The sequence below is a fragment of the Apostichopus japonicus genome, chromosome 17, assembly GCF_037975245.1.
Source record: "Apostichopus japonicus isolate 1M-3 chromosome 17, ASM3797524v1, whole genome shotgun sequence".
Classification (NCBI taxonomy): domain Eukaryota; kingdom Metazoa; phylum Echinodermata; class Holothuroidea; order Aspidochirotida; family Stichopodidae; genus Apostichopus; species Apostichopus japonicus.
In genome coordinates, this window is record NC_092577.1 from 17,468,408 (window position 1) to 17,494,890 (window position 26,483).

A 26,483-nucleotide genomic window follows, 5' to 3' on the forward strand; every position below is an offset into this window, starting at 1 on the left:
CACGACGATGAGAAATTGAAATGGCCTTCATTGTCTTTCCACGAGGAAAGTGTCTTGCCACGAGGAAAGCGATTTGAAAATCGAATATATTAATAAATAACTCGTTTGTTTTTATATATTAGAATTGTCTACATATATATGTAAAATACAGATTAACATAATATATATTAAATCCATTCATGTATAATATATATATTAAATCCACTAATCATAACCTACCAGACAACTAGCCTACATTTCGCCTCTTGGAATGTCTACGGCCACATCACGATGACTATACCGGTTCTCGTCCGATCACCGAAGTCAAGCAACGTAGAGCGCAGTCAGTACTTGGATGGGTGACCGCCTGGGAATACTGGGTGCCGTAGGCTTTTATTTTCATAATTGATAACACGACGATGATGAGAAATTGAAATGGTCTACATTGACCTCTTGTTATGTCTACGGCCACATCACGTTGACTATACCGGTTCTCGTCCGATCACCGATGTCAAGCAACGTAGAGCGCAGTCAGTACTTGGATGGGTGACCGCCTGGGAATACTGGGTGCCGTAGGCTTTTATTTTCATAATTGATAACACGACGATGATGAGAAATTGAAATGGCCTACATTGACCTCTTGTTATGTCTACGGCCACATCACGTTGACTATACCGGTTCTCGTCCGATCACCGAAGTCAAGCAACGTAGAGCGCAGTCAGTACTTGGATGGGTGACCGCCTGGGGGAATACTGGGTGCCGCAGGCTTTTATTTTCATAATTGATAACACTATGTTGCCACGACGATGAGAAATTGAAATGGCCTTCATTGTCTTTCCACAAGGAAAGTGTCTTGCCACGAGGAAAGCGATTTGAAAATCGAATATATTAATAAATAACTCGTTTGTTTTTATATATTCGAATTTTCTACATATAGATGTAAAATATAGATTAACATAATATATATTAAATCCATTCATGTATAATATATATATTAAATCCACTAATCATAACCTACCAGACAACTAGCCTACATTTCGCCTCTTGGAATGTCTACGGCCACATCACGATGACTATACCGGTTCTCGTCCGATCACCGAAGTCAAGCAACGTAGAGCGCAGTCAGTACTTGGATGGGTGACCGCCTGGGAATACTGGGTGCCGTAGGCTTTTATTTTCATAATTGATAACACTATGTTGCCACGACGATGAGAAATTGAAATGGCCTTCATTGTCTTTCCACAAGGAAAGTGTCTTGCCACGAGGAAAGCGATTTGAAAATCGAATATATTAATAAATACCTCGTTTGTTTTTATATATTAGAATTTTCTAGATATATATGTAAAATATAGATTAACATAATATATATTAAATCCATTCATGTATAATATATATATTAAATCCACTGATCATAACCTACCAGACAAGTAGCCTACATTTCACCTCTTGGAATGTCTACGGCCATATCACGTTGACTATACCGGTTCTCGTCCGATCACCGAAGTCAAGCAACGTAGAGCGCAGTCAGTACTTGGATGGGTGACCGCCTGGGAATACTGGGTGCCGCAGGCTTTTATTTTCATAATTGATAACACTATGTTGCCACGACGATGAGAAATTGAAATGGCCTTCATTGTCTTTCCACAAGGAAAGTGTCTTGCCACGAGGAAAGCGATTTGAAAATCGAATATATTAATAAATACCTCGTTTGTTTTTATATATTAGAATTTTCTAGATATATATGTAAAATATAGATTAACATAATATATATTAAATCCATTCATGTATAATATATATATTAAATCCACTGATTATAACCTACCAGACAAGTAGCCTACATTTCACCTCTTGGAATGTCTACGGCCATATCACGTTGACTATACCGGTTCTCGTCCGATCACCGAAGTCAAGCAACGTAGAGCGCAGTCAGTACTTGGATGGGTGACCGCCTGGGGGAATACTGGGTGCCGCAGGCTTTTATTTTCATAATTGATAACACTATGTTGCCACGACGATGAGAAATTGAAATGGCCTACATTGACCTCTTGTTATGTCTACGGCCACATCACGTTGACTATACCGGTTCTCGTCCGATCACCGAAGTCAAGCAACGTAGAGCGCAGTCAGTACTTGGATGGGTGACCGCCTGGGAATACTGGGTGCCGTAGGCTTTTATTTTCATAATTGATAACACGACGATGATGAGAAATTGAAATGGTCTACATTGACCTCTTGTTATGTCTACGGCCACATCACGTTGACTATACCGGTTCTCGTCCGATCACCGATGTCAAGCAACGTAGAGCGCTGTCAGTACTTGGATGGGTGACCGCCTGGGAATACTGGGTGCCGTAGGCTTTTATTTTCATAATTGATAACACGACGATGATGAGAAATTGAAATGGCCTACATTGACCTCTTTTTATGTCTACGGCCACATCACGTTGACTATACCGGTTCTCGTCCGATCACCGAAGTCAAGCAACGTAGAGCGCAGTCAGTACTTGGATGGGTGACCGCCTGGGGGAATACTGGGTGCCGCAGGCTTTTATTTTCATAATTGATAACACGACGATGATGAGAAATTGAAATGGCCTACATTGACCGGTTTTTATGTCTACGGCCACATCACGTTGACTATACCGGTTCTCGTCCGATCACCGAAGTCAAGCAACGTAGAGCGCAGTCAGTACTTGGATGGGTGACCGCCTGGGGGAATACTGGGTGCCGCAGGCTTTTATTTTCATAATTGATAACACTATGTTGCCACGACGATGAGAAATTGAAATGGCCTTCATTGTCTTTCCACAAGGAAAGTGTCTTGCCACGAGGAAAGCGATTTGAAAATCGAATATATTAATAAATAACTCGTTTGTTTTTATATATTAGAATTGTCTACATATATATGTAAAATACAGATTAACATAATATATATTAAATCCATTCATGTATAATATATATATTAAATCCACTAATCATAACCTACCAGACAACTAGCCTACATTTCGCCTCTTGGAATGTCTACGGCCACATCACGATGACTATACCGGTTCTCGTCCGATCACCGAAGTCAAGCAACGTAGAGCGCAGTCAGTACTTGGATGGGTGACCGCCTGGGAATACTGGGTGCCGTAGGCTTTTATTTTCATAATTGATAACACGACGATGATGAGAAATTGAAATGGTCTACATTGACCTCTTGTTATGTCTACGGCCACATCACGTTGACTATACCGGTTCTCGTCCGATCACCGATGTCAAGCAACGTAGAGCGCAGTCAGTACTTGGATGGGTGACCGCCTGGGAATACTGGGTGCCGTAGGCTTTTATTTTCATAATTGATAACACGACGATGATGAGAAATTGAAATGGCCTACATTGACCTCTTGTTATGTCTACGGCCACATCACGTTGACTATACCGGTTCTCGTCCGATCACCGAAGTCAAGCAACGTAGAGCGCAGTCAGTACTTGGATGGGTGACCGCCTGGGGGAATACTGGGTGCCGCAGGCTTTTATTTTCATAATTGATAACACTATGTTGCCACGACGATGAGAAATTGAAATGGCCTTCATTGTCTTTCCACAAGGAAAGTGTCTTGCCACGAGGAAAGCGATTTGAAAATCGAATATATTAATAAATAACTCGTTTGTTTTTATATATTAGAATTTTCTACATATAGATGTAAAATATAGATTAACATAATATATATTAAATCCATTCATGTATAATATATATATTAAATCCACTAATCATAACCTACCAGACAACTAGCCTACATTTCGCCTCTTGGAATGTCTACGGCCACATCACGATGACTATACCGGTTCTCGTCCGATCACCGAAGTCAAGCAACGTAGAGCGCAGTCAGTACTTGGATGGGTGACCGCCTGGGAATACTGGGTGCCGTAGGCTTTTATTTTCATAATTGATAACACTATGTTGCCACGACGATGAGAAATTGAAATGGCCTTCATTGTCTTTCCACAAGGAAAGTGTCTTGCCACGAGGAAAGCGATTTGAAAATCGAATATATTAATAAATACCTCGTTTGTTTTTATATATTAGAATTGTCTACATATATATGTAAAATACAGATTAACATAATATATATTAAATCCATTCATGTATAATATATATATTAAATCCACTAATCATAACCTACCAGACAACTAGCCTACATTTCGCCTCTTGGAATGTCTACGGCCACATCACGATGACTATACCGGTTCTCGTCCGATCACCGAAGTCAAGCAACGTAGAGCGCAGTCAGTACTTGGATGGGTGACCGCCTGGGAATACTGGGTGCCGTAGGCTTTTATTTTCATAATTGATAACACGACGATGATGAGAAATTGAAATGGTCTACATTGACCTCTTGTTATGTCTACGGCCACATCACGTTGACTATACCGGTTCTCGTCCGATCACCGATGTCAAGCAACGTAGAGCGCAGTCAGTACTTGGATGGGTGACCGCCTGGGAATACTGGGTGCCGTAGGCTTTTATTTTCATAATTGATAACACGACGATGATGAGAAATTGAAATGGCCTACATTGACCTCTTGTTATGTCTACGGCCACATCACGTTGACTATACCGGTTCTCGTCCGATCACCGAAGTCAAGCAACGTAGAGCGCAGTCAGTACTTGGATGGGTGACCGCCTGGGGGAATACTGGGTGCCGCAGGCTTTTATTTTCATAATTGATAACACTATGTTGCCACGACGATGAGAAATTGAAATGGCCTTCATTGTCTTTCCACAAGGAAAGTGTCTTGCCACGAGGAAAGCGATTTGAAAATCGAATATATTAATAAATAACTCGTTTGTTTTTATATATTCGAATTTTCTACATATAGATGTAAAATATAGATTAACATAATATATATTAAATCCATTCATGTATAATATATATATTAAATCCACTAATCATAACCTACCAGACAACTAGCCTACATTTCGCCTCTTGGAATGTCTACGGCCACATCACGATGACTATACCGGTTCTCGTCCGATCACCGAAGTCAAGCAACGTAGAGCGCAGTCAGTACTTGGATGGGTGACCGCCTGGGAATACTGGGTGCCGTAGGCTTTTATTTTCATAATTGATAACACTATGTTGCCACGACGATGAGAAATTGAAATGGCCTTCATTGTCTTTCCACAAGGAAAGTGTCTTGCCACGAGGAAAGCGATTTGAAAATCGAATATATTAATAAATACCTCGTTTGTTTTTATATATTAGAATTTTCTAGATATATATGTAAAATATAGATTAACATAATATATATTAAATCCATTCATGTATAATATATATATTAAATCCACTGATCATAACCTACCAGACAAGTAGCCTACATTTCACCTCTTGGAATGTCTACGGCCATATCACGTTGACTATACCGGTTCTCGTCCGATCACCGAAGTCAAGCAACGTAGAGCGCAGTCAGTACTTGGATGGGTGACCGCCTGGGAATACTGGGTGCCGCAGGCTTTTATTTTCATAATTGATAACACTATGTTGCCACGACGATGAGAAATTGAAATGGCCTTCATTGTCTTTCCACAAGGAAAGTGTCTTGCCACGAGGAAAGCGATTTGAAAATCGAATATATTAATAAATACCTCGTTTGTTTTTATATATTAGAATTTTCTAGATATATATGTAAAATATAGATTAACATAATATATATTAAATCCATTCATGTATAATATATATATTAAATCCACTGATTATAACCTACCAGACAAGTAGCCTACATTTCACCTCTTGGAATGTCTACGGCCATATCACGTTGACTATACCGGTTCTCGTCCGATCACCGAAGTCAAGCAACGTAGAGCGCAGTCAGTACTTGGATGGGTGACCGCCTGGGGGAATACTGGGTGCCGCAGGCTTTTATTTTCATAATTGATAACACTATGTTGCCACGACGATGAGAAATTGAAATGGCCTACATTGACCTCTTGTTATGTCTACGGCCACATCACGTTGACTATACCGGTTCTCGTCCGATCACCGAAGTCAAGCAACGTAGAGCGCAGTCAGTACTTGGATGGGTGACCGCCTGGGAATACTGGGTGCCGTAGGCTTTTATTTTCATAATTGATAACACGACGATGATGAGAAATTGAAATGGTCTACATTGACCTCTTGTTATGTCTACGGCCACATCACGTTGACTATACCGGTTCTCGTCCGATCACCGATGTCAAGCAACGTAGAGCGCTGTCAGTACTTGGATGGGTGACCGCCTGGGAATACTGGGTGCCGTAGGCTTTTATTTTCATAATTGATAACACGACGATGATGAGAAATTGAAATGGCCTACATTGACCTCTTTTTATGTCTACGGCCACATCACGTTGACTATACCGGTTCTCGTCCGATCACCGAAGTCAAGCAACGTAGAGCGCAGTCAGTACTTGGATGGGTGACCGCCTGGGGGAATACTGGGTGCCGCAGGCTTTTATTTTCATAATTGATAACACGACGATGATGAGAAATTGAAATGGCCTACATTGACCGGTTTTTATGTCTACGGCCACATCACGTTGACTATACCGGTTCTCGTCCGATCACCGAAGTCAAGCAACGTAGAGCGCAGTCAGTACTTGGATGGGTGACCGCCTGGGGGAATACTGGGTGCCGCAGGCTTTTATTTTCATAATTGATAACACTATGTTGCCACGACGATGAGAAATTGAAATGGCCTTCATTGTCTTTCCACAAGGAAAGTGTCTTGCCACGAGGAAAGCGATTTGAAAATCGAATATATTAATAAATAACTCGTTTGTTTTTATATATTAGAATTGTCTACATATATATGTAAAATACAGATTAACATAATATATATTAAATCCATTCATGTATAATATATATATTAAATCCACTAATCATAACCTACCAGACAACTAGCCTACATTTCGCCTCTTGGAATGTCTACGGCCACATCACGATGACTATACCGGTTCTCGTCCGATCACCGAAGTCAAGCAACGTAGAGCGCAGTCAGTACTTGGATGGGTGACCGCCTGGGAATACTGGGTGCCGTAGGCTTTTATTTTCATAATTGATAACACGACGATGATGAGAAATTGAAATGGTCTACATTGACCTCTTGTTATGTCTACGGCCACATCACGTTGACTATACCGGTTCTCGTCCGATCACCGATGTCAAGCAACGTAGAGCGCAGTCAGTACTTGGATGGGTGACCGCCTGGGAATACTGGGTGCCGTAGGCTTTTATTTTCATAATTGATAACACGACGATGATGAGAAATTGAAATGGCCTACATTGACCTCTTGTTATGTCTACGGCCACATCACGTTGACTATACCGGTTCTCGTCCGATCACCGAAGTCAAGCAACGTAGAGCGCAGTCAGTACTTGGATGGGTGACCGCCTGGGGGAATACTGGGTGCCGCAGGCTTTTATTTTCATAATTGATAACACTATGTTGCCACGACGATGAGAAATTGAAATGGCCTTCATTGTCTTTCCACAAGGAAAGTGTCTTGCCACGAGGAAAGCGATTTGAAAATCGAATATATTAATAAATAACTCGTTTGTTTTTATATATTAGAATTTTCTACATATAGATGTAAAATATAGATTAACATAATATATATTAAATCCATTCATGTATAATATATATATTAAATCCACTAATCATAACCTACCAGACAACTAGCCTACATTTCGCCTCTTGGAATGTCTACGGCCACATCACGATGACTATACCGGTTCTCGTCCGATCACCGAAGTCAAGCAACGTAGAGCGCAGTCAGTACTTGGATGGGTGACCGCCTGGGAATACTGGGTGCCGTAGGCTTTTATTTTCATAATTGATAACACTATGTTGCCACGACGATGAGAAATTGAAATGGCCTTCATTGTCTTTCCACAAGGAAAGTGTCTTGCCACGAGGAAAGCGATTTGAAAATCGAATATATTAATAAATACCTCGTTTGTTTTTATATATTAGAATTTTCTAGATATATATGTAAAATATAGATTAACATAATATATATTAAATCCATTCATGTATAATATATATATTAAATCCACTGATCATAACCTACCAGACGAGTAGCCTACATTTCACCTCTTGGAATGTCTACGGCCATATCACGTTGACTATACCGGTTCTCGTCCGATCACCGAAGTCAAGCAACGTAGAGCGCAGTCAGTACTTGGATGGGTGACCGCCTGGGAATACTGGGTGCCGCAGGCTTTTATTTTCATAATTGATAACACTATGTTGCCACGACGATGAGAAATTGAAATGGCCTTCATTGTCTTTCCACAAGGAAAGTGTCTTGCCACGAGGAAAGCGATTTGAAAATCGAATATATTAATAAATACCTCGTTTGTTTTTATATATTAGAATTTTCTAGATATATATGTAAAATATAGATTAACATAATATATATTAAATCCATTCATGTATAATATATATATTAAATCCACTGATCATAACCTACCAGACAAGTAGCCTACATTTCACCTCTTGGAATGTCTACGGCCATATCACGTTGACTATACCGGTTCTCGTCCGATCACCGAAGTCAAGCAACGTAGAGCGCAGTCAGTACTTGGATGGGTGACCGCCTGGGAATACTGGGTGCCGCAGGCTTTTATTTTCATAATTGATAACACTATGTTGCCACGACGATGAGAAATTGAAATGGCCTTCATTGTCTTTCCACAAGGAAAGTGTCTTGCCACGAGGAAAGCGATTTGAAAATCGAATATATTAATAAATAACTCGTTTGTTTTTATATATTAGAATTTTCTACATATAGATGTAAAATATAGATTAACATAATATATATTAAATCCATTCATGTATAATATATGTCGTGGTGTGATACAGTGTGATACAGTGGATACAGTGTGATACAGTCGTGGCGCGGTTGGTTGTGCTCTTTGTTAGCTGTTTTCTTTGTTACTTTTTTCGAACTTACTTGTTCCACGTTTTCTTCAACCTGCAACATCCAAGTTCTTGGATGCTAGCGGGTTTTTATTACTGTGTTTCATTTTGGACCGTTAAACTGTAGGAGTTTTGTAGGTAATTTTTGAAGTCGCCAAGGCGACGAAGGCCGCCAAGGCGTGTGCTAGTGCGAACATGGGTTCCGCGAAACCATCAATACAACGTTTGAAAACTAACAGTGTTAGGGTATTTGACAATGGACATAGCTATGGAGACATACTGAAATCGATATCTGAGGATCTTGGGAATAATAGAATTGTGGGATGTGTTAAGACGTCAGGGCACTGGATTGTGACATTGAAGAATGAATCTGATGCGGAACTTATCCAGGAAACCGGCCTTAATATTAAAGGCGACCATTGTAATGTTACCGGAGTGGAAAAATTTATACTAACGGTGAGTCTTTTTGGGGTACCCTGTTACATTTCTGACGAAGAACTTTCGGCTAAGCTAGAGGAATACGGATGCTCAATTAAATCCAAATGGACGCGAAAATACTATTCCGACTATCCAGACGTGGAAAACGGTATTCGATTCGTAAGAGTACAGTTGCCAAATAATGCCAAAAGCCTGCCCTACGCAATTACGATTGCTGGTGTACATCTAAGACTTAAACACAACAGCCAATCTAAAGTCTGTAACAACTGCTTGAGCGACACCCATGTCATGAAAGAATGTCCCCAGTACGTATGTAGAGAATGTAATAACCAGGGCCACACGGAGAGCCGTTGCCCTAGGATAAAGTGCTTTAGATGCCAAAACTTTGGTCATAAAAGTTTCCTATGCACGGAGCAACCACCTGAGGAAGATAACGATGTCGAACCAGAGAAGCCTTCAGACAATGGTGAGATGGACACAGAAACTGAACCTTCTAACGTCACTGAGAGCGCCAACAAGGAAACAGTTCCCGGGGGCCCACCAGCTCAACCCACAGTGCAACCTCCTGACACGGTAGATCAAGCCAACCGGAACAAGGACCAAATTGAGGAGACTCTGCCTACCAACACCCAGCCACAGCAGAAACAACCGAAATCTCCCAAGAAAGCGAAGGCTACGACCACAGCGACCAAGAAAAATCCCACCGACGAAGCACAGAAATCCCGACTACAAAGAAAACCCGACTACAAACCAGGAAGTAATGGAGACACCACTGAAACTGTAAATGACTCTATGGCACACCTTAAAAGGCAGATGTCTTTGGATGAGGACAACTTCATTTTTGTAAGACACAAGAAGAAAATACCAACACCAAACCTTAGCAAGGCAAGAACCGTAACAAGCAAAAACAATCAAACCTCACTTCTATATCGTCATCGTCATCATACTCTTTCTTGTTTTAATGGATCCAACAAAAAACAAAATAGAAACAAGGGATAATATTTCCTGTGAGTATTATAACATCGATAAGTATAATAATTTACCCCCTAGTAATGGTCTTACCATTTTCAATATGAACAGTAGGAGTCTTAACAAAAATTTTGATAATATTACCACTTTCATCTCATTACTTAATAACGAATTCTCGATCATGGGCTTTACGGAAACTTGGTTGAATGACAATAATAATACATCCATCATCAATATTAATAATTATCGACTTGTAGAAAAACACCGCCATAAAAGAAGGGGAGGTGGGGTTTGTTTATACATTAAAAAGAACTATAATTACAAATGCAGAGACGATCTCTCTGTATTTAATGACTCAATTGAGTCTCTTTTCATAGAGATCACACCCCAAAATGGCAGTAAGCATTACGTTATTGGTATTATTTATAGACCACCGACGGGTTCTTATGACGACTTTTATTTTCATGTGCAAAACATTTATGGCAAATTAACAGAATCACGTAGTAATTCTTATATCATGGGTGATTTCAACATTAACTTACTTGACGACCACTTATCTACAGATTTCCTCAACTTAGCTTTCTCGAATAATTTTTATCCAGCAATAACAAATCCTACCCGTGTTGCAAGTACATCGTCTACTTTAATTGATAACATATTTACTAATGATAATTCTGCAATTAACTCAGGCATATTTGTAACCGATATTACCGACCACTTTCCCATCTTCCTTGACAATAATTCAAGACTTAGAATCTATAATAGAGATAGTAAACGTATTCGTAATTACAATATAAATAATATCAGTAATTTTATTTCCCAATTAGAATGTAAGCAATGGGATGATGTTCTTAATGAAAAGGATGCTAATGTATCCTATAATGTATTTTTTCATCATTTTAGTGATATGTACAATGACTGTTTTCCAGTGCAGGTTATTAATGTAAGGAAGAAACGTAAAAAGAGACATCCTTGGATTACTAGTGGTATATTAAAATCAATAAAAAAGAAAAATCAATTGTATAGACGCCAATTAAAGGATCCAACATCGAATAACAAGAAGGTATACCTTATTTATCGAAATAAATTAACAAATATTATCAGAACATCAAAGAAACTATACTTTCACAGTAAATTTATCGAGAGCAATAATAACATTAATGGTACCTGGAAAACAGTCAATGAACTCTTACATAAAAATGCCAGTCAATCGTCATATCCTACGGCCTTTCACCATAACCAAAACGTTGTCACAGACAACCAGGAAATTGCTAATGGTTTTAACAATTACTTTGTAAATGTAGGCCCTTCACTGGCCAGCAAGATTAAACCCCTTGAAAAAGCTGAGATTTTTTTGCATAAAAGCAGAAATCCCAACCCAAACTCTGTGTTCATATTCCCCGTGACAGAAGAAGAATTACTGAAAACGATCAACACTGCAATTAAACCCAAAAAGGCTGCAGGATATGACGATTTCAGTCCTGATATTATCAAACAGGCCGCTAAGTATATTGTCACACCACTTGCCCATATTTGTAACCTATCATTTAATACAGGTGTCTTTCCAGACAAGTTAAAAATTGCTAAAGTCTTACCAATTTACAAAAATGGCCAGAACAATGCATATGAAAATTACCGGCCAATATCGTTACTCTCTTGTTTTGCGAAACTTATAGAAAGACTATTGTTTAATCGTATTTGTAGATTCTTGGACAAACACAACATTCTTAATAAACAACAGTACGGATTTCGATACAATCACTCCACTGAGCTCGCCCTGGCAGATGCAATTGATAATCTCTACAGTAAACTTGATCAACGTAAGACTTGCATTGGTGTATTCCTAGACTTAAGTAAAGCGTTTGATACCATTAATCATTCTATTTTACTGAATAAGATGCACTTTAATGGTATAAGAGGTACTACTCTGAATTGGTTCGACAGCTACCTATCTCACCGTCACCAATTTACTGCGTATAAGTCACATAACTCTGATCTTGCCCAAGTCCCTTGTGGTGTACCACAGGGATCTATCCTGGGACCTCTGTTATTCATTATTTATGTAAACGACATATGTCAAGTGTCCAATATTGCAAAAGTTACTTTGTTTGCTGATGACACCACTATTTTTTTTGACTCTGACAACATTAGCATCCTACCTATTACTGTATCTAATGAACTAGAAAAGTTTAGTAACTGGTTTCGGTCAAACAAGCTTTCTATCAATGTCAACAAGACACACTACATTGTTTTTAATTCATCCAACAACCCTCCTCAAGTTCACAACATTAATATGAATGGTACACCAATTAACAATGTTGACTACATAAAATTTTTAGGTGTATATATTGATTCAAAACTAAGTTGGCAACAACATATTTCAGCAATCTGTTCTAAGGTCGCAAGGAACATTGGTATACTCGCTATAATAAAACATTTCCTACCGACACACATTCTAAGAATGATTTATAATACGCTCATTCTACCTCATCTGTCCTACTGTTCTATTATTTGGTCTGGTGCTAACATAACTTGTCTTGACCGTCTCAATAAACTACAAAAAGGCGCAATACGTAACATAACACATGCTGCATTTCGTCAGCATACTAGTCCATTGTTTAAAGGTCAAAACCTGCTGAAATTAAATGATATTATAAGGCTACAACTTGCTGTATTTACGTATAAAGCATGGCATGGGCTACTTCCGGGTTCCTTTCATAATTTCTATACAATTAATGTAGAATTATACAATTATAATACCCGAAATAGACAAAATGCTCATTGCAACTTCTATCATACGAAATTAGGTACACGCAGCTTTCGCAACCGTGCAACTAAGTTATGGAACTCATTAAGCAATACCGTTAAATCTAAGGCTACAAAGAATTCATTTAAGAAATGTTTAAAAAAAGAATTGATATCATCATATTAAATTATGTAAATGAGTTATTTACTTCAGCAGTTTCTGTTCATTATGTAACAAACATTCAATTTGTATTTATTCATTTTTTTTTTTCTTTAGGGAGTCTTCCACTTTGTTAAGCTTTTAAGCTTTATGGAAGACTTCCCTCCGCTTTGTACTTCTGTGGAAAAACAAATAAATAAATAAATAAATATATATATTAAATCCACTAATCATAACCTACCAGACAACTAGCCTACATTTCGCCTCTTGGAATGTCTACGGCCACATCACGATGACTATACCGGTTCTCGTCCGATCACCGAAGTCAAGCAACGTAGAGCGCAGTCAGTACTTGGATGGGTGACCGCCTGGGAATACTGGGTGCCGTAGGCTTTTATTTTCATAATTGATAACACTATGTTGCCACGACGATGAGAAATTGAAATGGCCTTCATTGTCTTTCCACAAGGAAAGTGTCTTGCCACAAGGAAAGCGATTTGAAAATCGAATATATTAATAAATACCTCGTTTGTTTTTATATATTAGAATTTTCTAGATATATGTCAAATATAGATTAACATAATATATATTAAATCCATTCATGTATAATTTATATATTAAATCCACTGATCATAACCTACCAGACAAGTAGCCTACATTTCACCTCTTGGAATGTCTACGGCCATATCACGTTGACTATACCGGTTCTCGTCCGATCACCGAAGTCAAGCAACGTAGAGCGCAGTCAGTACTTGGATGGGTGACCGCCTGGGGGAATACTGGGTGCCGCAGGCTTTTATTTTCATAATTGATAACACTATGTTGCCACGACGATGAGAAATTGAAATGGCCTACATTGACCTCTTGTTATGTCTACGGCCACATCACGTTGACTATACCGGTTCTCGTCCGATCACCGAAGTCAAGCAACGTAGAGCGCAGTCAGTACTTGGATGGGTGACCGCCTGGGAATACTGGGTGCCGTAGGCTTTTATTTTCATAATTGATAACACGACGATGATGAGAAATTGAAATGGCCTACATTGACCTCTTGTTATGTCTACGGCCACATCACGTTGACTATACCGGTTCTCGTCCGATCACCGAAGTCAAGCAACGTAGAGCGCAGTCAGTACTTGGATGGGTGACCGCCTGGGAATACTGGGTGCCGTAGGCTTTTATTTTTTATAATTGATAACACTATGTTGCCACGACGATGAGAAATTGAAATGGCCTACATTGACCGGTTTTTATGTCTACGGCCACATCACGTTGACTATACCGGTTCTCGTCCGATCACCGAAGTCAAGCAACGTAGAGCGCAGTCAGTACTTGGATGGGTGACCGCCTGGGAATACTGGGTGCCGTAGGCTTTTATTTTCATAATTGATAACACGACGATGATGAGAAATTGAAATGGCCTACATTGACCGGTTTTTATGTCTACGGCCACATCACGTTGACTATACCGGTTCTCGTCCGATCACCGAAGTCAAGCAACGTAGAGCGCAGTCAGTACTTGGATGGGTGACCGCCTGGGGGAATACTGGGTGCCGCAGGCTTTTATTTTCATAATTGATAACACTATGTTGCCACGACGATGAGAAATTGAAATGGCCTTCATTGTCTTTCCACAAGGAAAGTGTCTTGCCACGAGGAAAGCGATTTGAAAATCGAATATATTAATAAATAACTCGTTTGTTTTTATATATTAGAATTGTCTACATATATATGTAAAATACAGATTAACATAATATATATTAAATCCATTCATGTATAATATATATATTAAATCCACTAATCATAACCTACCAGACAACTAGCCTACATTTCGCCTCTTGGAATGTCTACGGCCACATCACGATGACTATACCGGTTCTCGTCCGATCACCGAAGTCAAGCAACGTAGAGCGCAGTCAGTACTTGGATGGGTGACCGCCTGGGAATACTGGGTGCCGTAGGCTTTTATTTTCATAATTGATAACACGACGATGATGAGAAATTGAAATGGTCTACATTGACCTCTTGTTATGTCTACGGCCACATCACGTTGACTATACCGGTTCTCGTCCGATCACCGATGTCAAGCAACGTAGAGCGCAGTCAGTACTTGGATGGGTGACCGCCTGGGAATACTGGGTGCCGTAGGCTTTTATTTTCATAATTGATAACACGACGATGATGAGAAATTGAAATGGCCTACATTGACCTCTTGTTATGTCTACGGCCACATCACGTTGACTATACCGGTTCTCGTCCGATCACCGAAGTCAAGCAACGTAGAGCGCAGTCAGTACTTGGATGGGTGACCGCCTGGGGGAATACTGGGTGCCGCAGGCTTTTATTTTCATAATTGATAACACTATGTTGCCACGACGATGAGAAATTGAAATGGCCTTCATTGTCTTTCCACAAGGAAAGTGTCTTGCCACGAGGAAAGCGATTTGAAAATCGAATATATTAATAAATAACTCGTTTGTTTTTATATATTAGAATTTTCTACATATAGATGTAAAATATAGATTAACATAATATATATTAAATCCATTCATGTATAATATATATATTAAATCCACTAATCATAACCTACCAGACAACTAGCCTACATTTCGCCTCTTGGAATGTCTACGGCCACATCACGATGACTATACCGGTTCTCGTCCGATCACCGAAGTCAAGCAACGTAGAGCGCAGTCAGTACTTGGATGGGTGACCGCCTGGGAATACTGGGTGCCGTAGGCTTTTATTTTCATAATTGATAACACTATGTTGCCACGACGATGAGAAATTGAAATGGCCTTCATTGTCTTTCCACAAGGAAAGTGTCTTGCCACGAGGAAAGCGATTTGAAAATCGAATATATTAATAAATACCTCGTTTGTTTTTATATATTAGAATTTTCTAGATATATATGTAAAATATAGATTAACATAATATATATTAAATCCATTCATGTATAATATATATATTAAATCCACTGATCATAACCTACCAGACAAGTAGCCTACATTTCACCTCTTGGAATGTCTACGGCCATATCACGTTGACTATACCGGTTCTCGTCCGATCACCGAAGTCAAGCAACGTAGAGCGCAGTCAGTACTTGGATGGGTGACCGCCTGGGAATACTGGGTGCCGCAGGCTTTTATTTTCATAATTGATAACACTATGTTGCCACGACGATGAGAAATTGAAATGGCCTTCATTGTCTTTCCACAAGGAAAGTGTCTTGCCACGAGGAAAGCGATTTGAAAATCGAATATATTAATAAATACCTCGTTTGTTTTTATATATTAGAATTTTCTAGATATATATGTAAAATATAGATTAACATAATATATATTAAATCCATTCATGTATAATATATATATTAAATCCACTGATTATAACCTACCAGACAAGTAGCCTACATTTCACCTCTTGGAATGTCTACGGCCATATCACGTTGACTATACCGGTTCTCGTCCGATCACCGAAGTCAAGCAACGTAGAGCGCAGTCAGTACTTGGATGGGTGACCGCCTGGGGGAATACTGGGTGCCGCAGGCTTTTATTTTCATAATTGATAACACTATGTTGCCACGACGATGAGAAATTGAAATGGCCTACATTGACCTCTTGTTATGTCTACGGCCACATCACGTTGACTATACCGGTTCTCGTCCGATCACCGAAGTCAAGCAACGTAGAGCGCAGTCAGTACTTGGATGGGTGACCGCCTGGGAATACTGGGTGCCGTAGGCTTTTACTTTCATAATTGATAACACGACGATGATGAGAAATTGAAATGGCCTACATTGACCTCTTGTTATGTCTACGGCCACATCACGTTGACTATACCGGTTCTCGTCCGATCACCGAAGTCAAGCAACGTAGAGCGCAGTCAGTACTTGGATGGGTGACCGCCTGGGAATACTGGGTGCCGTAGGCTTTTATTTTCATAATTGATAACACGACGATGATGAGAAATTGAAATGGCCTACATTGACCTCTTTTTATGTCTACGGCCACATCACGATGACTATACCGGTTCTCGTCCGATCACCGAAGTCAAGCAACGTAGAGCGCAGTCAGTACTTGGATGGGTGACCGCCTGGGAATACTGGGTGCCGCAGGCTTTTATTTTCATAATTGATAACACTATGTTGCCACGACGATGAGAAATTGAAATGGCCTTCATTGTCTTTCCACAAGGAAAGTGTCTTGCCACGAGGAAAGCGATTTGAAAATCGAATATATTAATAAATAACTCGTTTGTTTTTATATATTAGAATTTTCTACATATAGATGTAAAATATAGATTAACATAATATATATTAAATCCATTCATGTATAATATATATATTAAATCCACTAATCATAACCTACCAGACAACTAGCCTACATTTCGCCTCTTGGAATGTCTACGGCCACATCACGATGACTATACCGGTTCTCGTCCGATCACCGAAGTCAAGCAACGTAGAGCGCAGTCAGTACTTGGATGGGTGACCGCCTGGGAATACTGGGTGCCGTAGGCTTTTATTTTCATAATTGATAACACGACGATGATGAGAAATTGAAATGGTCTACATTGACCTCTTGTTATGTCTACGGCCACATCACGTTGACTATACCGGTTCTCGTCCGATCACCGATGTCAAGCAACGTAGAGCGCAGTCAGTACTTGGATGGGTGACCGCCTGGGAATACTGGGTGCCGTAGGCTTTTATTTTCATAATTGATAACACGACGATGATGAGAAATTGAAATGGCCTACATTGACCTCTTTTTATGTCTACGGCCACATCACGTTGACTATACCGGTTCTCGTCCGATCACCGAAGTCAAGCAACGTAGAGCGCAGTCAGTACTTGGATGGGTGACCGCCTGGGAATACTGGGTGCCGCAGGCTTTTATTTTCATAATTGATAACACTATGTTGCCACGACGATGACAAATTGAAATGGCCTTCATTGTCTTTCCACAAGGAAAGTGTCTTGCCACGAGGAAAGCGATTTGAAAATCGAATATATTAATAAATAACTCGTTTGTTTTTATATATTAGAATTGTCTACATATATATGTAAAATACAGATTGACATAATATATATTAAATCCATTCATGTATAATATATATTAAATCCACTGATCATAACCTACCAGACAACTAGCCTACATTTCGCCTCTTGGAATGTCTACGGCCACATCACGATGACTATACCGGTTCTCGTCCGATCACCGAAGTCAAGCAACGTAGAGCGCAGTCAGTACTTGGATGGGTGACCGCCTGGGAATACTGGGTGCCGTAGGCTTTTATTTTCATAATTGATAACACTATGTTGCCACGACGATGAGAAATTGAAATGGCCTTCATTGTCTTTCCACAAGGAAAGTGTCTTGCCACGAGGAAAGCGATTTGAAAATCGAATATATTAATAAATACCTCGTTTGTTTTTATATATTAGAATTTTCTAGATATATATGTAAAATATAGATTAACATAATATATATTAAATCCATTCATGTATAATATATATATTAAATCCACTGATCATAACATACCAGACAAGTAGCCTACATTTCACCTCTTGGAATGTCTACGGCCATATCACGTTGACTATACCGGTTCTCGTCCGATCACCGAAGTCAAGCAACGTAGAGCGCAGTCAGTACTTGGATGGGTGACCGCCTGGGAATACTGGGTGCCGTAGGCTTTTATTTTCATAATTGATAACACGACGATGATGAGAAATTGAAATGGTCTACATTGACCTCTTGTTATGTCTACGGCCACATCACGTTGACTATACCGGTTCTCGTCCGATCACCGATGTCAAGCAACGTAGAGCGCTGTCAGTACTTGGATGGGTGACCGCCTGGGAATACTGGGTGCCGTAGGCTTTTATTTTCATAATTGATAACACGACGATGATGAGAAATTGAAATGGCCTACATTGACCTCTTTTTATGTCTACGGCCACATCACGTTGACTATACCGGTTCTCGTCCGATCACCGAAGTCAAGCAACGTAGAGCGCAGTCAGTACTTGGATGGGTGACCGCCTGGGAATACTGGGTGCCGCAGGCTTTTATTTTCATAATTGATAACACTATGTTGCCACGACGATGACAAATTGAAATGGCCTTCATTGTCTTTCCACAAGGAAAGTGTCTTGCCACGAGGAAAGCGATTTGAAAATCGAATATATTAATAAATAACTCGTTTGTTTTTATATATTAGAATTTTCTACATATAGATGTAAAATATAGATTAACATAATATATATTAAATCCATTCATGTATAATATATATATTAAATCCACTAATCATAACCTACCAGACAACTAGCCTACATTTCGCCTCTTGGAATGTCTACGGCCACATCACGATGACTATACCGGTTCTCGTCCGATCACCGAAGTCAAGCAACGTAGAGCGCAGTCAGTACTTGGATGGGTGACCGCCTGGGAATACTGGGTGCCGTAGGCTTTTATTTTCATAATTGATAACACTATGTTGCCACGACGATGAGAAATTGAAATGGCCTTCATTGTCTTTCCACAAGGAAAGTGTCTTGCCACGAGGAAAGCGATTTGAAAATCGAATATATTAATAAATACCTCGTTTGTTTTTATATATTAGAATTTTCTAGATATATATGTAAAATATAGATTAACATAATATATATTAAATCCATTCATGTATAATATATATATTAAATCCACTGATCATAACCTACCAGACAAGTAGCCTACATTTCACCTCTTGGAATGTCTACGGCCATATCACGTTCACTATACCGGTTCTCGTCCGATCACCGAAGTCAAGCAACGTAGAGCGCAGTCAGTACTTGGATGGGTGACCGCCTGGGAATACTGGGTGCCGCAGGCTTTTATTTTCATAATTGATAACACTATGTTGCCACGACGATGAGAAATTGAAATGGCCTTCATTGTCTTTCCACAAGGAAAGTGTCTTGCCACGAGGAAAGCGATTTGAAAATCGAATATATTAATAAATACCTCGTTTGTTTTTATATATTAGAATTTTCTAGATATATATGTAAAATATAGATTAACATAATATATATTAAATCCATTCATGTATAATATATATATTAAATCCACTGATTATAACCTACCAGACAAGTAGCCTACATTTCACCTCTTGGAATGTCTACGGCCATATCACGTTGACTATACCGGTTCTCGTCCGATCACCGAAGTCAAGCAACGTAGAGCGCAGTCAGTACTTGGATGGGTGACCGCCTGGGGGAATACTGGGTGCCGCAGGCTTTTATTTTCATAATTGATAACACTATGTTGCCACGACGATGAGAAATTGAAATGGCCTACATTGACCTCTTGTTATGTCTACGGCCACATCACGTTGACTATACCGGTTCTCGTCCGATCACCGAAGTCAAGCAACGTAGAGCGCAGTCAGTACTTGGATGGGTGACCGCCTGGGAATACTGGGTGCCGTAGGCTTTTACTTTCATAATTGATAACACGACGATGATGAGAAATTGAAATGGCCTACATTGACCTCTTGTTATGTCTACGGCCACATCACGTTGACTATACCGGTTCTCGTCCGATCACCGAAGTCAAGCAACGTAGAGCGCAGTCAGTACTTGGATGGGTGACCGCCTGGGAATACTGGGTGCCGTAGGCTTTTATTTTCATAATTGATAACACGACGATGATGAGAAATTGAAATGGCCTACATTGACCTCTTTTTATGTCTACGGCCACATCACGATGACTATACCGGTTCTCGTCCGATCACCGAAGTCAAGCAACGTAGAGCGCAGTCAGTACTTGGATGGGTGACCGCCTGGGAATACTGGGTGCCGCAGGCTTTTATTTTCATAATTGATAACACTATGTTGCCACGACGATGAGAAATTGAAATGGCCTTCATTGTCTTTCCACAAGGAAAGTGTCTTGCCACGAGGAAAGCGATTTGAAAATCGAATATATTAATAAATAACTCGTTTGTTTTTATATATTAGAATTTTCTACATATAGATGTAAAATATAGATTAACATAATATATATTAAATCCATTCATGTATAATATATATATTAAATCCACTAATCATAACCTACCAGACAACTAGCCTACATTTCGCCTCTTGGAATGTCTACGGCCACATCACGATGACTATACCGGTTCTCGTCCGATCACCGAAGTCAAGCAACGTAGAGCGCAGTCAGTACTTGGATGGGTGACCGCCTGGGAATACTGGGTGCCGTAGGCTTTTATTTTCATAATTGATAACACGACGATGATGAGAAATTGAAATGGTCTACATTGACCTCTTGTTATGTCTACGGCCACATCACGTTGACTATACCGGTTCTCGTCCGATCACCGATGTCAAGCAACGTAGAGCGCAGTCAGTACTTGGATGGGTGACCGCCTGGGAATACTGGGTGCCGTAGGCTTTTATTTTCATAATTGATAACACGACGATGATGAGAAATTGAAATGGCCTACATTGACCTCTTTTTATGTCTACGGCCACATCACGTTGACTATACCGGTTCTCGTCCGATCACCGAAGTCAAGCAACGTAGAGCGCAGTCAGTACTTGGATGGGTGACCGCCTGGGAATACTGGGTGCCGCAGGCTTTTATTTTCATAATTGATAACACTATGTTGCCACGACGATGAGAAATTGAAATGGCCTTCATTGTCTTTCCACAAGGAAAGTGTCTTGCCACGAGGAAAGCGATTTGAAAATCGAATATATTAATAAATAACTCGTTTGTTTTTATATATTAGAATTGTCTACATATATATGTAAAATACAGATTGACATAATATATATTAAATCCATTCATGTATAATATATATTAAATCCACTGATCATAACCTACCAGACAACTAGCCTACATTTCGCCTCTTGGAATGTCTACGGCCACATCACGATGACTATACCGGTTCTCGTCCGATCACCGAAGTCAAGCAACGTAGAGCGCAGTCAGTACTTGGATGGGTGACCGCCTGGGAATACTGGGTGCCGTAGGCTTTTATTTTCATAATTGATAACACGACGATGATGAGAAATTGAAATGGTCTACATTGACCTCTTGTTATGTCTACGGCCACATCACGTTGACTATACCGGTTCTCGTCCGATCACCGAAGTCAAGCAACGTAGAGCGCAGTCAGTACTTGGATGGGTGACCGCCTGGGGGAATACTGGGTGCCGCAGGCTTTTATTTTCATAATTGATAACACTATGTTGCCACGACGATGAGAAATTGAAATGGCCTACATTGACCTCTTGTTATGTCTACGGCCACATCACGTTGACTATACCGGTTCTCGTCCGATCACCGAAGTCAAGCAACGTAGAGCGCAGTCAGTACTTGGATGGGTGACCGCCTGGGAATACTGGGTGCCGTAGGCTTTTACTTTCATAATTGATAACACGACGATGATGAGAAATTGAAATGGCCTACATTGACCTCTTGTTATGTCTACGGCCACATCACGTTGACTATACCGGTTCTCGTCCGATCACCGAAGTCAAGCAACGTAGAGCGCAGTCAGTACTTGGATGGGTGACCGCCTGGGAATACTGGGTGCCGTAGGCTTTTATTTTCATAATTGATAACACGACGATGATGAGAAATTGAAATGGCCTACATTGACCTCTTTTTATGTCTACGGCCACATCACGATGACTATACCGGTTCTCGTCCGATCACCGAAGTCAAGCAACGTAGAGCGCAGTCAGTACTTGGATGGGTGACCGCCTGGGAATACTGGGTGCCGCAGGCTTTTATTTTCATAATTGATAACACTATGTTGCCACGACGATGAGAAATTGAAATGGCCTTCATTGTCTTTCCACAAGGAAAGTGTCTTGCCACGAGGAAAGCGATTTGAAAATCGAATATATTAATAAATAACTCGTTTGTTTTTATATATTAGAATTGTCTACATATATATGTAAAATACAGATTGACATAATATATATTAAATCCATTCATGTATAATATATATTAAATCCACTGATCATAACCTACCAGACAACTAGCCTACATTTCGCCTCTTGGAATGTCTACGGCCACATCACGATGACTATACCGGTTCTCGTCCGATCACCGAAGTCAAGCAACGTAGAGCGCAGTCAGTACTTGGATGGGTGACCGCCTGGGAATACTGGGTGCCGTAGGCTTTTATTTTCATAATTGATAACACGACGATGATGAGAAATTGAAATGGTCTACATTGACCTCTTGTTATGTCTACGGCCACATCACGTTGACTATACCGGTTCTCGTCCGATCACCGATGTCAAGCAACGTAGAGCGCTGTCAGTACTTGGATGGGTGACCGCCTGGGAATACTGGGTGCCGTAGGCTTTTATTTTCATAATTGATAACACGACGATGATGAGAAATTGAAATGGCCTACATTGACCTCTTTTTATGTCTACGGCCACATCACGTTGACTATACCGGTTCTCGTCCGATCACCGAAGTCAAGCAACGTAGAGCGCAGTCAGTACTTGGATGGGTGACCGCCTGGGAATACTGGGTGCCGCAGGCTTTTATTTTCATAATTGATAACACTATGTTGCCACGACGATGACAAATTGAAATGGCCTTCATTGTCTTTCCACAAGGAAAGTGTCTTGCCACGAGGAAAGCGATTTGAAAATCGAATATATTAATAAATAACTCGTTTGTTTTTATATATTCGAATTTTCTACATATAGATGTAAAATATAGATTAACATAATATATATTAAATCCATTCATGTATAATATATATATTAAATCCACTAATCATAACCTACCAGACAACTAGCCTACATTTCGCCTCTTGGAATGTCTACGGCCACATCACGATGACTATACCGGTTCTCGTCCGATCACCGAAGTCAAGCAACGTAGAGCGCAGTCAGTACTTGGATGGGTGACCGCCTGGGAATACTGGGTGCCGTAGGCTTTTATTTTCATAATTGATAACACTATGTTGCCACGACGATGAGAAATTGAAATGGCCTTCATTGTCTTTCCACAAGGAAAGTGTCTTGCCACGAGGAAAGCGATTTGAAAATCGAATATATTAATAAATACCTCGTTTGTTTTTATATATTAGAATTTTCTAGATATATATGTAAAATATAGATTAACATAATATATATTAAATCCATTCATGTATAATATATATATTAAATCCACTGATCATAACCTACCAGACAAGTAGCCTACATTTCACCTCTTGGAATGTCTACGGCCATATCACGTTGACTATACCGGTTCTCGTCCGATCACCGAAGTCAAGCAACGTAGAGCGCAGTCAGTACTTGGATGGGTGACCGCCTGGGAATACTGGGTGCCGTAGGCTTTTATTTTCATAATTGATAACACGACGATGATGAGAAATTGAAATGGTCTACATTGACCTCTTGTTATGTCTACGGCCACATCACGTTGACTATACCGGTTCTCGTCCGATCACCGATGTCAAGCAACGTAGAGCGCTGTCAGTACTTGGATGGGTGACCGCCTGGGAATACTGGGTGCCGTAGGCTTTTATTTTCATAATTGATAACACGACGATGATGAGAAATTGAAATGGCCTACATTGACCTCTTTTTATGTCTACGGCCACATCACGTTGACTATACCGGTTCTCGTCCGATCACCGAAGTCAAGCAACGTAGAGCGCAGTCAGTACTTGGATGGGTGACCGCCTGGGGGAATACTGGGTGCCGCAGGCTTTTATTTTCATAATTGATAACACGACGATGATGAGAAATTGAAATGGCCTACATTGACCGGTTTTTATGTCTACGGCCACATCACGTTGACTATACCGGTTCTCGTCCGATCACCGAAGTCAAGCAACGTAGAGCGCAGTCAGTACTTGGATGGGTGACCGCCTGGGGGAATACTGGGTGCCGCAGGCTTTTATTTTCATAATTGATAACACTATGTTGCCACGACGATGAGAAATTGAAATGGCCTTCATTGTCTTTCCACGAGGAAAGTGTCTTGCCACGAGGAAAGCGATTTGAAAATCGAATATATTAATAAATAACTCGTTTGTTTTTATATATTAGAATTGTCTACATATATATGTAAAATACAGATTAACATAATATATATTAAATCCATTCATGTATAATATATATATTAAATCCACTAATCATAACCTACCAGACAACTAGCCTACATTTCGCCTCTTGGAATGTCTACGGCCACATCACGATGACTATACCGGTTCTCGTCCGATCACCGAAGTCAAGCAACGTAGAGCGCAGTCAGTACTTGGATGGGTGACCGCCTGGGAATACTGGGTGCCGTAGGCTTTTATTTTCATAATTGATAACACGACGATGATGAGAAATTGAAATGGTCTACATTGACCTCTTGTTATGTCTACGGCCACATCACGTTGACTATACCGGTTCTCGTCCGATCACCGATGTCAAGCAACGTAGAGCGCAGTCAGTACTTGGATGGGTGACCGCCTGGGAATACTGGGTGCCGTAGGCTTTTATTTTCATAATTGATAACACGACGATGATGAGAAATTGAAATGGCCTACATTGACCTCTTGTTATGTCTACGGCCACATCACGTTGACTATACCGGTTCTCGTCCGATCACCGAAGTCAAGCAACGTAGAGCGCAGTCAGTACTTGGATGGGTGACCGCCTGGGGGAATACTGGGTGCCGCAGGCTTTTATTTTCATAATTGATAACACTATGTTGCCACGACGATGAGAAATTGAAATGGCCTTCATTGTCTTTCCACAAGGAAAGTGTCTTGCCACGAGGAAAGCGATTTGAAAATCGAATATATTAATAAATAACTCGTTTGTTTTTATATATTAGAATTTTCTACATATAGATGTAAAATATAGATTAACATAATATATATTAAATCCATTCATGTATAATATATATATTAAATCCACTAATCATAACCTACCAGACAACTAGCCTACATTTCGCCTCTTGGAATGTCTACGGCCACATCACGATGACTATACCGGTTCTCGTCCGATCACCGAAGTCAAGCAACGTAGAGCGCAGTCAGTACTTGGATGGGTGACCGCCTGGGAATACTGGGTGCCGTAGGCTTTTATTTTCATAATTGATAACACTATGTTGCCACGACGATGAGAAATTGAAATGGCCTTCATTGTCTTTCCACAAGGAAAGTGTCTTGCCACGAGGAAAGCGATTTGAAAATCGAATATATTAATAAATACCTCGTTTGTTTTTAT

At 40.1% G+C, this 26,483-nt stretch overlaps 18 non-coding genes and 60 pseudogenes across 18 annotated transcripts; all 78 read left to right on the top strand.

The window, feature by feature from the left end:
• Positions 1-252: 252 nt before the first annotated feature.
• LOC139956344 (5S ribosomal RNA) lies at positions 253-371 on the top strand (annotated as a pseudogene).
• Positions 372-439: 68 nt separating this feature from the next.
• LOC139956496 (5S ribosomal RNA) lies at positions 440-558 on the top strand (annotated as a pseudogene).
• A 68-nt stretch (positions 559-626) lies between these two features.
• On the top strand, positions 627-747 carry LOC139957351 (5S ribosomal RNA; annotated as a pseudogene).
• Positions 748-1,030: 283 nt separating this feature from the next.
• Positions 1,031-1,149, top strand: LOC139956346 (5S ribosomal RNA; annotated as a pseudogene).
• Positions 1,150-1,432: 283 nt separating this feature from the next.
• LOC139955727 (5S ribosomal RNA) lies at positions 1,433-1,551 on the top strand. The gene has a single exon (XR_011788958.1). It is a non-coding gene; the product is annotated as a 5S ribosomal RNA (ribosomal RNA).
• A 283-nt stretch (positions 1,552-1,834) lies between these two features.
• Positions 1,835-1,955, top strand: LOC139957210 (5S ribosomal RNA; annotated as a pseudogene).
• Positions 1,956-2,031: 76 nt separating this feature from the next.
• LOC139955437 (5S ribosomal RNA) lies at positions 2,032-2,150 on the top strand. The gene has a single exon (XR_011788677.1). It is a non-coding gene; the product is annotated as a 5S ribosomal RNA (ribosomal RNA).
• Positions 2,151-2,218: 68 nt separating this feature from the next.
• LOC139957048 (5S ribosomal RNA) lies at positions 2,219-2,337 on the top strand (annotated as a pseudogene).
• Positions 2,338-2,405: 68 nt separating this feature from the next.
• Positions 2,406-2,526, top strand: LOC139957353 (5S ribosomal RNA; annotated as a pseudogene).
• Positions 2,527-2,594: 68 nt separating this feature from the next.
• LOC139957354 (5S ribosomal RNA) lies at positions 2,595-2,715 on the top strand (annotated as a pseudogene).
• A 283-nt stretch (positions 2,716-2,998) lies between these two features.
• Positions 2,999-3,117, top strand: LOC139956347 (5S ribosomal RNA; annotated as a pseudogene).
• A 68-nt stretch (positions 3,118-3,185) lies between these two features.
• LOC139956497 (5S ribosomal RNA) lies at positions 3,186-3,304 on the top strand (annotated as a pseudogene).
• Positions 3,305-3,372: 68 nt separating this feature from the next.
• Positions 3,373-3,493, top strand: LOC139957355 (5S ribosomal RNA; annotated as a pseudogene).
• A 283-nt stretch (positions 3,494-3,776) lies between these two features.
• On the top strand, positions 3,777-3,895 carry LOC139956348 (5S ribosomal RNA; annotated as a pseudogene).
• Positions 3,896-4,178: 283 nt separating this feature from the next.
• Positions 4,179-4,297, top strand: LOC139956350 (5S ribosomal RNA; annotated as a pseudogene).
• A 68-nt stretch (positions 4,298-4,365) lies between these two features.
• On the top strand, positions 4,366-4,484 carry LOC139956499 (5S ribosomal RNA; annotated as a pseudogene).
• Positions 4,485-4,552: 68 nt separating this feature from the next.
• Positions 4,553-4,673, top strand: LOC139957356 (5S ribosomal RNA; annotated as a pseudogene).
• Positions 4,674-4,956: 283 nt separating this feature from the next.
• On the top strand, positions 4,957-5,075 carry LOC139956351 (5S ribosomal RNA; annotated as a pseudogene).
• A 283-nt stretch (positions 5,076-5,358) lies between these two features.
• LOC139955728 (5S ribosomal RNA) lies at positions 5,359-5,477 on the top strand. Its single transcript, XR_011788959.1, has one exon. It is a non-coding gene; the product is annotated as a 5S ribosomal RNA (ribosomal RNA).
• A 283-nt stretch (positions 5,478-5,760) lies between these two features.
• On the top strand, positions 5,761-5,881 carry LOC139957212 (5S ribosomal RNA; annotated as a pseudogene).
• Positions 5,882-5,957: 76 nt separating this feature from the next.
• On the top strand, positions 5,958-6,076 carry LOC139955438 (5S ribosomal RNA). The gene has a single exon (XR_011788678.1). It is a non-coding gene; the product is annotated as a 5S ribosomal RNA (ribosomal RNA).
• Positions 6,077-6,144: 68 nt separating this feature from the next.
• On the top strand, positions 6,145-6,263 carry LOC139957049 (5S ribosomal RNA; annotated as a pseudogene).
• Positions 6,264-6,331: 68 nt separating this feature from the next.
• On the top strand, positions 6,332-6,452 carry LOC139957358 (5S ribosomal RNA; annotated as a pseudogene).
• A 68-nt stretch (positions 6,453-6,520) lies between these two features.
• On the top strand, positions 6,521-6,641 carry LOC139957359 (5S ribosomal RNA; annotated as a pseudogene).
• A 283-nt stretch (positions 6,642-6,924) lies between these two features.
• LOC139956352 (5S ribosomal RNA) lies at positions 6,925-7,043 on the top strand (annotated as a pseudogene).
• Positions 7,044-7,111: 68 nt separating this feature from the next.
• Positions 7,112-7,230, top strand: LOC139956500 (5S ribosomal RNA; annotated as a pseudogene).
• Positions 7,231-7,298: 68 nt separating this feature from the next.
• LOC139957360 (5S ribosomal RNA) lies at positions 7,299-7,419 on the top strand (annotated as a pseudogene).
• A 283-nt stretch (positions 7,420-7,702) lies between these two features.
• On the top strand, positions 7,703-7,821 carry LOC139956353 (5S ribosomal RNA; annotated as a pseudogene).
• A 283-nt stretch (positions 7,822-8,104) lies between these two features.
• On the top strand, positions 8,105-8,223 carry LOC139955730 (5S ribosomal RNA). Its single transcript, XR_011788961.1, has one exon. It is a non-coding gene; the product is annotated as a 5S ribosomal RNA (ribosomal RNA).
• Positions 8,224-8,506: 283 nt separating this feature from the next.
• LOC139955731 (5S ribosomal RNA) lies at positions 8,507-8,625 on the top strand. The gene has a single exon (XR_011788962.1). It is a non-coding gene; the product is annotated as a 5S ribosomal RNA (ribosomal RNA).
• A 4,883-nt stretch (positions 8,626-13,508) lies between these two features.
• LOC139956354 (5S ribosomal RNA) lies at positions 13,509-13,627 on the top strand (annotated as a pseudogene).
• Positions 13,628-13,908: 281 nt separating this feature from the next.
• LOC139957213 (5S ribosomal RNA) lies at positions 13,909-14,029 on the top strand (annotated as a pseudogene).
• Positions 14,030-14,105: 76 nt separating this feature from the next.
• LOC139955439 (5S ribosomal RNA) lies at positions 14,106-14,224 on the top strand. Its single transcript, XR_011788679.1, has one exon. It is a non-coding gene; the product is annotated as a 5S ribosomal RNA (ribosomal RNA).
• Positions 14,225-14,292: 68 nt separating this feature from the next.
• LOC139955440 (5S ribosomal RNA) lies at positions 14,293-14,411 on the top strand. The gene has a single exon (XR_011788680.1). It is a non-coding gene; the product is annotated as a 5S ribosomal RNA (ribosomal RNA).
• A 77-nt stretch (positions 14,412-14,488) lies between these two features.
• Positions 14,489-14,607, top strand: LOC139955441 (5S ribosomal RNA). Its single transcript, XR_011788681.1, has one exon. It is a non-coding gene; the product is annotated as a 5S ribosomal RNA (ribosomal RNA).
• Positions 14,608-14,675: 68 nt separating this feature from the next.
• On the top strand, positions 14,676-14,796 carry LOC139957361 (5S ribosomal RNA; annotated as a pseudogene).
• Positions 14,797-15,079: 283 nt separating this feature from the next.
• On the top strand, positions 15,080-15,198 carry LOC139956355 (5S ribosomal RNA; annotated as a pseudogene).
• A 68-nt stretch (positions 15,199-15,266) lies between these two features.
• LOC139956502 (5S ribosomal RNA) lies at positions 15,267-15,385 on the top strand (annotated as a pseudogene).
• A 68-nt stretch (positions 15,386-15,453) lies between these two features.
• Positions 15,454-15,574, top strand: LOC139957362 (5S ribosomal RNA; annotated as a pseudogene).
• A 283-nt stretch (positions 15,575-15,857) lies between these two features.
• LOC139956356 (5S ribosomal RNA) lies at positions 15,858-15,976 on the top strand (annotated as a pseudogene).
• A 283-nt stretch (positions 15,977-16,259) lies between these two features.
• LOC139955732 (5S ribosomal RNA) lies at positions 16,260-16,378 on the top strand. Its single transcript, XR_011788963.1, has one exon. It is a non-coding gene; the product is annotated as a 5S ribosomal RNA (ribosomal RNA).
• A 283-nt stretch (positions 16,379-16,661) lies between these two features.
• On the top strand, positions 16,662-16,782 carry LOC139957214 (5S ribosomal RNA; annotated as a pseudogene).
• Positions 16,783-16,858: 76 nt separating this feature from the next.
• LOC139955443 (5S ribosomal RNA) lies at positions 16,859-16,977 on the top strand. Its single transcript, XR_011788683.1, has one exon. It is a non-coding gene; the product is annotated as a 5S ribosomal RNA (ribosomal RNA).
• A 68-nt stretch (positions 16,978-17,045) lies between these two features.
• LOC139955444 (5S ribosomal RNA) lies at positions 17,046-17,164 on the top strand. The gene has a single exon (XR_011788684.1). It is a non-coding gene; the product is annotated as a 5S ribosomal RNA (ribosomal RNA).
• Positions 17,165-17,232: 68 nt separating this feature from the next.
• Positions 17,233-17,351, top strand: LOC139957006 (5S ribosomal RNA; annotated as a pseudogene).
• A 283-nt stretch (positions 17,352-17,634) lies between these two features.
• Positions 17,635-17,753, top strand: LOC139956357 (5S ribosomal RNA; annotated as a pseudogene).
• Positions 17,754-17,821: 68 nt separating this feature from the next.
• LOC139956503 (5S ribosomal RNA) lies at positions 17,822-17,940 on the top strand (annotated as a pseudogene).
• Positions 17,941-18,008: 68 nt separating this feature from the next.
• Positions 18,009-18,127, top strand: LOC139956630 (5S ribosomal RNA; annotated as a pseudogene).
• Positions 18,128-18,408: 281 nt separating this feature from the next.
• Positions 18,409-18,527, top strand: LOC139956358 (5S ribosomal RNA; annotated as a pseudogene).
• Positions 18,528-18,810: 283 nt separating this feature from the next.
• Positions 18,811-18,929, top strand: LOC139956524 (5S ribosomal RNA). Its single transcript, XR_011789385.1, has one exon. It is a non-coding gene; the product is annotated as a 5S ribosomal RNA (ribosomal RNA).
• A 68-nt stretch (positions 18,930-18,997) lies between these two features.
• LOC139957050 (5S ribosomal RNA) lies at positions 18,998-19,116 on the top strand (annotated as a pseudogene).
• Positions 19,117-19,184: 68 nt separating this feature from the next.
• On the top strand, positions 19,185-19,303 carry LOC139956631 (5S ribosomal RNA; annotated as a pseudogene).
• Positions 19,304-19,586: 283 nt separating this feature from the next.
• On the top strand, positions 19,587-19,705 carry LOC139956359 (5S ribosomal RNA; annotated as a pseudogene).
• A 283-nt stretch (positions 19,706-19,988) lies between these two features.
• LOC139956818 (5S ribosomal RNA) lies at positions 19,989-20,107 on the top strand (annotated as a pseudogene).
• Positions 20,108-20,390: 283 nt separating this feature from the next.
• Positions 20,391-20,511, top strand: LOC139957215 (5S ribosomal RNA; annotated as a pseudogene).
• A 76-nt stretch (positions 20,512-20,587) lies between these two features.
• On the top strand, positions 20,588-20,706 carry LOC139955445 (5S ribosomal RNA). Its single transcript, XR_011788685.1, has one exon. It is a non-coding gene; the product is annotated as a 5S ribosomal RNA (ribosomal RNA).
• Positions 20,707-20,774: 68 nt separating this feature from the next.
• Positions 20,775-20,893, top strand: LOC139955446 (5S ribosomal RNA). Its single transcript, XR_011788686.1, has one exon. It is a non-coding gene; the product is annotated as a 5S ribosomal RNA (ribosomal RNA).
• Positions 20,894-20,961: 68 nt separating this feature from the next.
• On the top strand, positions 20,962-21,080 carry LOC139957007 (5S ribosomal RNA; annotated as a pseudogene).
• Positions 21,081-21,363: 283 nt separating this feature from the next.
• LOC139956362 (5S ribosomal RNA) lies at positions 21,364-21,482 on the top strand (annotated as a pseudogene).
• A 68-nt stretch (positions 21,483-21,550) lies between these two features.
• Positions 21,551-21,669, top strand: LOC139956504 (5S ribosomal RNA; annotated as a pseudogene).
• A 68-nt stretch (positions 21,670-21,737) lies between these two features.
• LOC139956632 (5S ribosomal RNA) lies at positions 21,738-21,856 on the top strand (annotated as a pseudogene).
• A 281-nt stretch (positions 21,857-22,137) lies between these two features.
• On the top strand, positions 22,138-22,256 carry LOC139956363 (5S ribosomal RNA; annotated as a pseudogene).
• Positions 22,257-22,324: 68 nt separating this feature from the next.
• On the top strand, positions 22,325-22,445 carry LOC139957364 (5S ribosomal RNA; annotated as a pseudogene).
• A 76-nt stretch (positions 22,446-22,521) lies between these two features.
• On the top strand, positions 22,522-22,640 carry LOC139955447 (5S ribosomal RNA). The gene has a single exon (XR_011788687.1). It is a non-coding gene; the product is annotated as a 5S ribosomal RNA (ribosomal RNA).
• Positions 22,641-22,708: 68 nt separating this feature from the next.
• Positions 22,709-22,827, top strand: LOC139955448 (5S ribosomal RNA). Its single transcript, XR_011788688.1, has one exon. It is a non-coding gene; the product is annotated as a 5S ribosomal RNA (ribosomal RNA).
• A 68-nt stretch (positions 22,828-22,895) lies between these two features.
• On the top strand, positions 22,896-23,014 carry LOC139957008 (5S ribosomal RNA; annotated as a pseudogene).
• A 281-nt stretch (positions 23,015-23,295) lies between these two features.
• Positions 23,296-23,414, top strand: LOC139956364 (5S ribosomal RNA; annotated as a pseudogene).
• Positions 23,415-23,482: 68 nt separating this feature from the next.
• Positions 23,483-23,601, top strand: LOC139957051 (5S ribosomal RNA; annotated as a pseudogene).
• Positions 23,602-23,669: 68 nt separating this feature from the next.
• Positions 23,670-23,788, top strand: LOC139956633 (5S ribosomal RNA; annotated as a pseudogene).
• A 283-nt stretch (positions 23,789-24,071) lies between these two features.
• On the top strand, positions 24,072-24,190 carry LOC139956365 (5S ribosomal RNA; annotated as a pseudogene).
• A 283-nt stretch (positions 24,191-24,473) lies between these two features.
• LOC139956536 (5S ribosomal RNA) lies at positions 24,474-24,592 on the top strand. The gene has a single exon (XR_011789386.1). It is a non-coding gene; the product is annotated as a 5S ribosomal RNA (ribosomal RNA).
• Positions 24,593-24,660: 68 nt separating this feature from the next.
• LOC139957052 (5S ribosomal RNA) lies at positions 24,661-24,779 on the top strand (annotated as a pseudogene).
• A 68-nt stretch (positions 24,780-24,847) lies between these two features.
• LOC139957365 (5S ribosomal RNA) lies at positions 24,848-24,968 on the top strand (annotated as a pseudogene).
• Positions 24,969-25,036: 68 nt separating this feature from the next.
• LOC139957366 (5S ribosomal RNA) lies at positions 25,037-25,157 on the top strand (annotated as a pseudogene).
• A 283-nt stretch (positions 25,158-25,440) lies between these two features.
• Positions 25,441-25,559, top strand: LOC139956366 (5S ribosomal RNA; annotated as a pseudogene).
• A 68-nt stretch (positions 25,560-25,627) lies between these two features.
• LOC139956505 (5S ribosomal RNA) lies at positions 25,628-25,746 on the top strand (annotated as a pseudogene).
• A 68-nt stretch (positions 25,747-25,814) lies between these two features.
• LOC139957367 (5S ribosomal RNA) lies at positions 25,815-25,935 on the top strand (annotated as a pseudogene).
• A 283-nt stretch (positions 25,936-26,218) lies between these two features.
• LOC139956367 (5S ribosomal RNA) lies at positions 26,219-26,337 on the top strand (annotated as a pseudogene).
• The last annotated feature ends 146 nt before the right edge of the window (positions 26,338-26,483 follow it).